This window comes from Phoca vitulina, unplaced genomic scaffold, assembly GCF_004348235.1.
Source record: "Phoca vitulina isolate PV1807 unplaced genomic scaffold, GSC_HSeal_1.0 scaffold69, whole genome shotgun sequence".
NCBI classification, from domain to species: Eukaryota; Metazoa; Chordata; class Mammalia; order Carnivora; family Phocidae; genus Phoca; species Phoca vitulina.
Genome location: NW_022589772.1, coordinates 7,038,054 through 7,046,961, shown reverse-complemented (window position 1 = coordinate 7,046,961; position 8,908 = coordinate 7,038,054). Strand labels below are relative to the sequence as shown.

At 40.8% G+C, this 8,908-nt stretch overlaps 1 pseudogene; it reads right to left on the bottom strand.

Annotated features, from left to right (window-relative positions):
* Nucleotides 1-7,286: 7,286 nt before the first annotated feature.
* LOC116624696 lies at nt 7,287-7,533 on the bottom strand (annotated as a pseudogene).
* Between the last annotated feature and the right edge of the window lie 1,375 nt (nt 7,534-8,908).

The window sequence follows — 8,908 nt, the reverse complement described above, 5'->3', positions numbered from 1 at the left end:
TGTGCGCGTGTGCACACGCACACACACACGCACACACACACCTGGTCCTTTCTCCTCCTCAATGCTATTTGTGGAACCCTGCCTCAAAAGGCCCCCGAGTGTTTCTCCTATGCATTGCAGTCTTGGCTCGCTCCTCTATTACATCCTTTATCCCTCTGTTGTCTGATGATCTCAATACATATTTGTCTCTTCCTAGTGGACTGTTAAGCTCTGCGAAGACAGGAACTAATCAAAATCATCTTTGTACCCACAATATCTGGCGTGTGAAACCATCCGTAAATGACTGTAGAACTGAAGAGCACCAGATCAGATCCTGGCAACCTAGAATCATGTCTATCCTTGGAAAGTAGCTCCTCTAAAAGCAGGGTTCTGACAGTGGACAAGGCTTTTACACTCTAAGCTTAGGTCTGCTTGACCCCGTGTAAACACGCTTTTGGCATTTTACAAAACCAAGCACTGCCTTATAATTATATAGGACTCTGTGCTTCTCAAACTGTGTTTCACACAATATCTCATTTGATTCCAACAATCTCGTAAGGAAATGAGACTGAAAGAGGTTAAATAGCTAGCCCCAAGTCACAGAGCTGTATAATAATAGCAGAGCTGGATAGCTAGATCCAGATCTTTTGGTACTTAATACATAGTAGTCCTCCTGGTTTGATATACTACATCCCAAAAGGGACCTTTTTGGGTCAGGACATCAGTAAACTCAGAGAATCATTGTAAGGCTTGCCTTACACCATCCTCTCTGTCTTCCACCCACCCAATATGGCACTAGCCCCGGGAGAGAGTCCAATGATCATTTGGGGACAAGCAAATAGCAGAACCTTGCTAAATCAGAACTGAATGCTATGAAACCCAGCAATCTTATTTCTAGGAATGTATCCTAACAGATCATCCAAATTCAACATAACTTTTTTTTATTTAAAAAGATGTGCTGTCCAAAGAAACACAACTGTGAGCAGAAATCAGCCAGTGGGCTGGCAGTTCGCTATCTCTGAATAACTGGACAGGTGTGTAAAGATGTATGCATAAGGATGTTCATGACAGCTATGCTACATTGGGAAACATTGGAAACTACCTAACATCTAACAATAGGAGAAAGGGTTAAAAAAATTAAGGCACATCCGTACTATGGGCTGTCATGAATTCAATGAAACCAATGATGTGGTATAGATCTATATTTGCTGACATGGAAATATATCGATGGCACTATGAAGCTTTTTTAAAAGCAAGATACAAATCAGCATTATAGTATAATATCATTTTTGTAAAACACTGCATTTCAGAAAACAGTCTGGAAGGATATTTTTAAAATGTTAACAGTAATGGATTGTGTGACATTGAGATTGGAAGGTGGAATGATATGTGATCTTCATTTTTGCTCATATGTATCTTTCTGTAATGAACATACATTACATTTTTTTAGTAACCTCCACGCCCAATGTGGGGCGTGAACTCATTACCCTGAGATCAAGAGTTGCATGCTCCACCAACAGAGCCGGCCATGTGCCTTGAATATATAGTACTTCTGCCTTAGAAAACATAACAAATGATTTTTAAAGAAAGAATTAAATGCCAGACCTACCATTTATGGTCAATTGATTCTTGACAAGGGTGCCAGTACATCTCAATGGCTCAAGAACAGTCTTTTCAACAAATGGTGCTGGAACAAGTGGGTATTTATATGCAGAAGAATGAATTTGAACCCCTACCTCACACCATATACAAAAATTACCTCAATGAATCTAACACTTAAATATAAGAGCCAAAACTATAAAGCTGTTTGTAGAAAACTAGTCTAAACCCTTAATTCTTGAGTTGGAGTATTGTCTTCCTCTTTGGTGATTTTTTTCAAAAACATAAATATCCTCAGAGCACCTGGGTGGCTCAGTCGGTTAAGCGTCCGACTCTTGGTTTTGGCTCAGGTCATGTTCTCATGGGTCATGGGATCAAGCCCAGCATCGGACTCCACACTCAGCAGGGTGGTGGTGGGGAGGGTGTCTGCTTGAAGAGTCTCTCCCTCTGCGCCTCACCCCCACTCACTCTCTCTCGCTTTCTCTCTCTCTCTCTGTCTCTCTAAAATAAATAAATAAATCTTTAAAAATATATAAATATCCTCAGGTAGGTGTATAGTTTTTTTTAGACCCTGTTCTGTGGCACTCACTACTCTGTGTGTATATGTGTCTGCCTGTCTATGTCTGTGTTTGTGTGTGCATGTGTCTGTGTGTGTCTGTCTGTGTGTCTATGTGTGTATTGGGGATAGATGTGCACAGAGGCTGAAGGAGCCTCCACCACCAACCCTTTCATACTGTGGCTGTGAGCAAAGAGCCATTTTTGGGGTGTGGTGGGCCAGGAGGGATATTTTTATGATTTTATTTATTTATTTTATTATTTGAGAGAGAGGGGGAAGGGGCAGAGGGAGATAATCTCAAGCAGACTCCATGCTGAGCATGGACCCTGACATGGGGCTCCATCTCATGACCCCAAGATCATGATCTGAGCCAAAATCAAGAGTTGGATGCTTAACCAACTGAGCCACCCAGGTGTCCCGCCAGGAGTTTATTTTTATAAGGAAAAAGAAGTGAGTGGTAACCTAGACTAGATGCATAAGAAGGGATCCAGCTGAAATCTGCTGCTGAGCAGAGGTGAAATCTTTATTAGCTGTGCCTTTAAAAATACAGACTTTCCAATCTATTCCCTGTGCTGTAGCCATCTTGTCTTCCTTGTAGGTAGAGCTGCTCCACCCTCCTCAACCGCACCCTCATATTAATACTTGTCTCTTGGTATAAAATTGGAGTGTTGCTTCTTCCCTTTTCATGCTTCTAGATAGGTACATTTTTAGTTTGTTTACTTATGTCAGGTTTCCTGGAAATAACTTCTGACGCAGAGATTTGCATACCAGGAAGGTTATGAGGGAGAACACTTGGGATCAATGCCTGTGAGGGAGTGAGGAAAGCAAGACTGGGGGGAAGGAGAAGTTGAACTGGAAAGCCATAACTATCCCCACAGGGAGCTCCAGGGCCAGGATGACCTTTCAACGTTGTCAAAAATTGAGGCGAGTGGTGTGAGCCTCTGTATTCTCATTGGATATGTGCTGCTTACCACACCATAAGCTGCCTGAAAGGGCACAACCTTGGGCAAGGCCACCTTTGGCTAAGAGCAATGCCAAGAGAGGGACATAACTGTGAGTCATCAGCAATGAACACTTCCAGCAGCTGGAGGGCTGAGGGGGGTGCGTATGTGGGTGGTGCCTCACAACATTTACTACAGATATTTACCTGGCCAGACCTCAGAGAAAGCTCCAGAAAAGATTGCTGTGAATCCTTTTACCTCCACTCACCTTCCCCCCATTTTTTCATGGCTAGAGTTGACAATTAGGAAGAGAGGTGTAGGACTCCCAGATCTGGGGCATGAGCAACTGGGGAATACAAAAAAAATATCCCTGGCTTGAGCAAGTGGATGGGTGCTCGTGCAATTTACTGGGATGGGTAAGGAAAAGGCTTGGGGCAGGGAGAAATCAAGGTTTTAGTCTTTGAGAAGCTGAGTTTGAGATGTTTGTGAAACATTCAAATGGAGATGTAAATTAGGTAAATGAATAAATGAGTATGAGCCTAGAGAAGTCTGGGATACTGCTGTAACTCGGGAGTTAGGATATAAATTGGGTTGAAAGCCATGGGAATGAATGAGGTCACTTAAGGAGAGAAGTGTAGAAAGAGAAGAGAAAACCTAGAGCTGAGCCTCCAGGAAACCTTCAACATTTTAACGCCTGCATAGAGGAGGATGAGGAGACAGAGCTGGAGTAGTCAGAGGAGTAGGAAGAATACCGTGAGCAGACTGTGTCACAAAACCCACAGGAAAAGAATGTTTCAGAAAATGAGGAAGTGGTCGGCAGTATTAAATATTGTTGGGACGTGACGCAAGTCGAGGATAAAAAATTTTCCATTGGATTTAACAACATGGGAGGCCATTGGTGATCTTTGTGAGAGCTATTTTAAGAGAATTATGGGGACAGAAGGCCAGATTGGAGTGGGTTGAGGAATGAGAGGAAAGTAAGGAAATAGAGGCAGTGTGTATAGAAAACTCAAGAAGTTGGCCGTGATAAGCAGGAGGAAAGAGATATAGGGCAGTTAGCCGAAAGGGTTTGCGAGCTTGAGGGATTGTGGTGTTGTCTGCTCGTTTGTTCACTTTTGGATATATTTTTTTAATTTTTTTAAAAAAGATTTTATTTATTTATTTATTGGAAAGAGAGAGACAGAGACAGCACAAGCAGGGGGAGTGGCAGAGGGAGAAGCACACTCCCCCCCTGAGCAAGGAGTCCGACGTGGGGCTTGATCCCAGGACTCTGGGATTATGACCTGAGCCGGAGGCAGACGCTTAACCAACTGAGCCACCCAGGCGTCCCACTTTTGGATATTTTAATAGAAGCACCACATACATACAGAAGAGCACAAATCAGGTGCACAGCTTGATGAATTTCCACAATCTGAACACATTCACATAACCAGCATCCAGATCAAAAAAGAGAACAACTAAAGGCTACATTCTGTATGATTCCAACTATATGACATTCAGGAAAAGGCAAGGCAATGAAGACAGTAAAATGAGCAGTGGTTGCCAGTGTTTAGTGGGGAGGGAGAGATGAATAGGTGAAGCACAGGATTTTTAGGGCAGTGAAACTACTCTGTAGGATACTACCGTGATGGATACATGTCATCACACATTTATCCAAAGGCATAGAATGTACACCAAGAGCGAACTCTAATGTAAACTATGGACTCTAGATGATTATGATGTATCAATGTAGGTTCATTGATTGTAACAAATGTTTATCAGTATGGTGGGGAATGTGGATAATGGGAGAGGCTATGCATGTATAAGAGCAGAGGTTATATAGGACATCTCTGTACCTCCTCCTCAATACCACCATGAACCTAAAACTGCTCTAAAAAATAAAGTATTTTTGGGCATCTGGGTGCCTCAGTTGGTTAAGCGACTGCCTTCGGCTCAGGCCATGATCCGGGGGTCCTGGGATCGAGTCCCGCATCGAGCTCCCCCTGCTCTGCAGGGAGTCTGCTTCTCCCTCTGTCTCTGCCTGCCACTCCCCCTGCTTCTGCGCTCTCTCTCTCTCACTCTCTCTCCGTGTGTCAAATAAATAAATAAAATCTTAAAAAATATATAGTATTTTTTTAAAAAAGTGAGAGAACACCCCGGAAGTCCCCGTGTGACCTATTTCAGTAACTAGCCCCTGCAAAGGTAACCATTACCCTAAGATCTAACACCATGGAGTAATCTTCCTTATTTTTTGAACTGTAATGGAATCCTCCAATATGTACTCTTTTGTGTCTGGCTTTTATTACTTCACATTACTTGTGAGATACATCCATATTATTGTGTGTAGCAGCAGTGCATTCAGTCCCATTGCAGTATATTATTTCATTGTGTTAATTTATCCATTCTACTGTTAAAGAGCATTAGGGTAATTTCCAGTTTGGGGCTATTATAAATAGTACATTTTTATGCGTGTATCTATTTTTTAGTACTTAAACAATCGTTCATGTGCTCCGTATAAATCACTTTTCAGAAAGCGCTCAAACATTTTAAAGCATAACTTTGTGAAAAGAACACACAAATCTTTAAAAAAAAAAAAAACAACTGAAGAAAAGACCATCCTATGGTCCGATCCTACAAAGTTAACTTCATGAATTTCACAGCAATTTATTAAGATTCTAAATAGTCATAAAATATTTCTCATTGCATGCCCATAGATTGAAAGGTACAATGAGAAAATTGCCCCAAAACTAATCCCCCTCTGTTGGTCTCCAAATAACTTTCCTACTGCACGTAATCCATGAGCCCATTTAGGGCCACATTCCTTAAATGTTTGCTTTAAAATAAGCCAGCAGTTAAGTACTAGACAGAAACTTTTTTTTTCCAGGACATATGTAGATAGGCAACAAGTCAAATTCAAGCTTTCTATTTTTAAAACTTTTTCTTATTGAGGTAAAATTCACATCACATAAAATTAACCATTTTAAAGTGAACAATTCAGCAGCATTTGGTATGATCACAATGTTGTGCAACAACCACCTCTATTTTGTTCCAAACCATTTTTATCGCCCCAAAAGGAAACCCGATGCATGTTAAGCAGATGCTCTCCGTTCCTCCTTCTCCCTCCCTCTGCCCCTGACAACCACCAACCTGCCTTCACCCTCTACAGATTTATTCTGGATATTTCATGTAAATTCCGGACATTTCATAGAACTGGAATCATACAATGTGACCTCTTGTGTCTGGTTTCTTTTCACTGAGCATAGCGTTTTCGAGGGTCATCCACATGTCATAGCATGTATCACAACTGCATTTTTTTTATGGCTTGAATAATATTCCATTGTATCACATACCACGATTTGTCCATTCATCCACTGATGGACATTTGGCTCCTTTCCACCTCCTTTTGGCTATTGTAAACAGTACTCCCATACACATGAGAGTGTTCGTGTATTTGTTTGTTACCTGTTTTCAATTCTTTGGTACAAACCTAGGAGTGAAATTGCTGGGTCATATGGTAATTCTATGTTAACTTTTATGGGAAACCACCACATTGTCTTGTACAGTCGCTGAGCCATTTTCCATTCCCACCAGCAATGTATGAGACTTCCAATTTCTCCACATCCTCACCAACGTTCACTATTTTCTTTTCGTTTTTGGGTTTTTTTGTTTTTTGTTTTTTTTTTGTAATAGCCATCCCAGTGAGTGTGAAGTGATACCTCATTGCCTCATTGTGGTTTTGATTTGCATTTCCATGATGACTAAAGGTGATGAGCATCTTTCCACATGCTTGTTGACTATTTGTATATCTTCTTTGGATAAACATCTAGTCTAATCCTTTGTCCATTTTTTTATTTGGGTTGTTCGTCTTTGTGTGTTGAGTTGTAAGAGTGCTTTAGATGTTCTAGACACCAGACCCTTATTAGATATACAATCTGCAAATACTTTCTCCCATTCTGTAGTTTGTCTTTTCAGTTTCTCAGCCATGTCCTTTGATGCAATTGAGATGATTATGGGTTTATTTTTCTTCCTTCTATTAATGTAGTGTTTTGCATGGATCAATTTTCTGATGTTGAGCCACCCTTGCATTCGCAGGGTAAATCCCACTTGGTCATGGTGTTTTACCTTTTTAATATGCTCTTGGAGTCTGCTTGCTAGTATTTTGTTGAGGATTTTTTTTAATCCAAAATGTGTTCATTGGGATAGTTTCCCACTCATCGTGATTCAGGGTGCTTTTAATGTTGCTTCTGGCTGAAGGAGCATCCTTCTGTAAGCCTTGCTTTTCCTCCCATAGACTGGCAAAGGACAGCCAACACACAAAACTACTGTTTGTGCATGGCTAAAGACAGTGGTGATTTTGTAGCATCCTGGGCACTTCACATCCATGAAGTAGGAGTTGGGGATCTGCACCAGGTGCTTCTTCTTGTGCTTCTTCTTCTCCTCTTCCGGGGACTGGTGGAGGAGGTCCTTCAGGAGGGGCATGTTTTTGTGGGGAGGTCATCACCACTGGAAAGCTTGTTGAGGATTTCTGCATCATATCCATAAGGACACTATTCTATAACAAACATTCTATTTTAAAGAGAAAAAGAAAAGAAAAAAATGTACCAATGCACTTTACTCAAACAAAATAAGGAAAAGGCAAAACTCACACCCCAGCAGTCATAACCTTGAACAGTATTTTGTTACACTGAAAAATATCATTGGCCATACATCTTGCAGGGAAATGTCCTTCAACAAGGATCCTGCTTAATCTATACAATATAGTTAAAAACAATGAAATCTGAAGCTCATCAAGTCATCTTAGAGATAAGGAAACTGTGCCACAGAAGTTAAATGATTTGCGTGTGGTGACATTTACGGTAAGCAGGAATTGGCACTTTTATTTTGTCACTATTCACCTGAAGCACTTTCCACTTCACCACCCTCTCCTTTCCTACCAATCTCCAAGACTTCCCTCTTGCCAAAACCCACACTACAAAATTTTCTATAGAAAATGATGTTCTGCAATTTAAGCCAATTACTCCGCACTATCTTCTTTGGTGAGACTAGAAAACAGCCAGTCAGTATTTTATCACAAAAAAAAAAAAAAAAAAAAAACATTCACATACTTGAAGTACAACAAAGCGTGTGGCCAAGTTCTTTGACATTTTTTGTTCATATTCTTTCCCAAGCCTTCCGGGCTACTCTGTCCTGGATTGGTACATGTTCTCTCCATCTCTGCAGGCTATGAAAGCCAAAATATGGCCCTACTCTCCTAATAGAGGGGAATTCACAGGATAAAGCAACTGTTGATTGTGAAGGTGGATGTCATATTTTAAAGTTTGAAAAGTGACATAGAAATATGAAACCTACTGGAAACGTTCGGGCTGAAATGTTCAAATTGAGAGTAATGTTGAGAGACAGGAGAGTAAAAACGTGAACAATAATGATTTAATTCACATGCATGAGTCAATCGTATTTAGTTAGTGGGTGGAACTAGAAGTGGGTGGAGATAGGATGGTGAAAACTAGGGAGAAAAGCCAGCCATAAAAAAGTGAGGGTCAATTCAAAGGTCAAATGAACCATAAGTGAATCAATTTGGATTTATGCTAAGTAATTTACACAATGATCTGCCATCTATCAGGCTTAATATGACATGCTGCTTCTGGTATCCTTATAAAGAGGTGCTGAAGGGCCCAACATTTTAGTTTTTTGTTTTTTTTTTTTTGGTGGTAATTTCAAGCTCCATAACTCCAGCTTTTTGACAGTAGCACTCTTGTTCTATTGTTTTTTGTCCTTTTGAACTTTTCCCACTTCTCCCTGCTTTCAATGGGGTTCTTTCTCCTTCTTATTCTGATTCCTTGTGGCTGGCACAGGC